Source organism: Oncorhynchus tshawytscha, linkage group LG11, assembly GCF_018296145.1.
Source record: "Oncorhynchus tshawytscha isolate Ot180627B linkage group LG11, Otsh_v2.0, whole genome shotgun sequence".
NCBI classification, from domain to species: domain Eukaryota; kingdom Metazoa; phylum Chordata; class Actinopteri; order Salmoniformes; family Salmonidae; genus Oncorhynchus; species Oncorhynchus tshawytscha.
The window spans coordinates 50,890,581-50,892,669 of record NC_056439.1 but is presented as its reverse complement, the minus strand read 5'-3'; positions in this window follow the sequence as shown (position 1 = coordinate 50,892,669).

The window sequence follows — 2,089 nt, the reverse complement described above, 5'->3', positions numbered from 1 at the left end:
CCATCATCAATCTAAACAAAATACCCCATAATGACAGAATAAAAACACATTTTTAGAAATCTTTGCAATATCACATTTACATAAGTATATTTGAAATCGGGAGTAAGAAGGAAATCTTCCAATCAGGAGTTCTGGGAATTTTGGGAAAGTTAGCGGGAATTTTGCAACCCTCAGTTCAGACAACATAAAATGGCTCAGACGTTGCTGGAGAAAACCATTGACAATCTTATACCACCATCGTGTGGCCAAAAGATAGTATGAATTAGCTTGGGTGTGGGTCAGTGGGAGAATCTCAATTGCATTCATTGACTTCTCGCGTCCTTCTCGAAACCCATTGGAGGAGATCAGAAGTGCGGAAACTCTGAATTTCTCATGTACAATTGAGATATATTTAATTGACCAACTCCCACGTGAATGTATTGATATCTTTTGGGCAAACGATGTTGGTACAAGACAGTCAATGATTATTCCAGCAACGTCTGGACCAATTTATTTTGTCTGAACTGAGGGTCGCATTAGTGAATTAGATAATGGTTGTGTCGCCACCTGGTGGTGACAGTTGGTTCTTTTTCTTTATATACTAGTGATCTCTGCTGCCGTCTTCTGGACAGACGATATGTTAAAGTCGTACATTGGAGTGTGAATTGTTCCATTGCAGCAATTTGTTGGACTAGTCACTCAGACGGAAAAACCTACACCTCAAATCATTTTTTGTTGTTGTATTTGACCCCCTTTTTCAATTCTGTCACATCACTGCAACTTCCAAACAGGCTCGGGAGAGGCGAAGTCATGCTTCCTCCGAAACATGATCCATCTAACCGCTCTCCTTAACACCCGCCCGCTTAACCCGGAAGCCAGCCGCACCAATGTGTCGGAGGAAACACCGTTCAACTCAACTCAGGCAGGCACCCGGCCTGCCACAAGCGCGATGAGCCAATTAAAGCCCCAACGACCAAACCCGGACGACGCTGGGCCAATTGTGCGCCGTCCTATGGGACTCCCGGCCACGGCCGGTTATGGCACAGCCTGGGAATAAATGTACACGGGGCATGAGACCGCTGCGACACTCTGGTGGCCCATCTCAAAACATTTCCAACAAGGATCGAGTGATAGCGGTGTTTTGAAGTTACTGCTGAACGACGTTATTACTGGGTTTGCGCTCGTTAACCGCAAAGATGTTCCTGCAGGAGTCATGTAAATATAGTTTAACGTTTTTTTGTTGGCATTAGCAGAAAACACACTGCCAAGTGTTCCTGGGTCTGAGCTGCACAACGAATCCTATAGAACCAGTTATGTCATGCTGGTCACCAGGTTTGGCCTCAATTCAAATTAAAAGCAGTCAATTCAGGAAATTATTTGAATAAAACAAGTCTTAAATTGAAAACCCTTTTAAATAAATAGCTTCTACTTTTCAGTTTATTAAGAATTGAAAATGCATTTTTTCCTCTCCAATTAATATAGCAATTTGTGATAACTTCCTGAATTGACTGCCTTCAATTCAAATTCAGCCCAACCCTGAGGGACCTACACACACCATGGCTGGGTTCAATTCAAATTCAGCCCAACCCAGCCCACACACCATGGCTGGGTTCAATTCAAATTCAGCCCAACCCTGAACCTACACACACCATGGCTGGGTTCATTCAAACAGCCCACCCTGAGGGCTGGGTTCAATTCAAATTCAGCCCAACCCTGAGGGACCTACACACACCATGGCTGGGTTTCATTGATCATAAACAAGAGACCTACACACACCATGGCTCTAATGCCCTGCACATTGAATGAGCCTCTAATGTCCAGTGTAGTGTCAGGCCTATAAAACACACTTCACAATGGGGAATCTCCATTGAACATCATTATTTAAGATTTATCTACGTCTGAGAAACTGGCCGCAGGAGATCTCATTTGATTTCAGCCGGAGAACCTGTTGCCAGACTAGAATTAACATAAAACTCAAACGATCGTGGTGTAACAAAGCAAAGTGACAAAACATACCCACTGATAGGCTAGATGAAATGTTGAAAGAGCCAATCACATAGGGTTTCCACTCTTAAGATGCACAAAAAAACCCTCCACCACAAAAATGCCA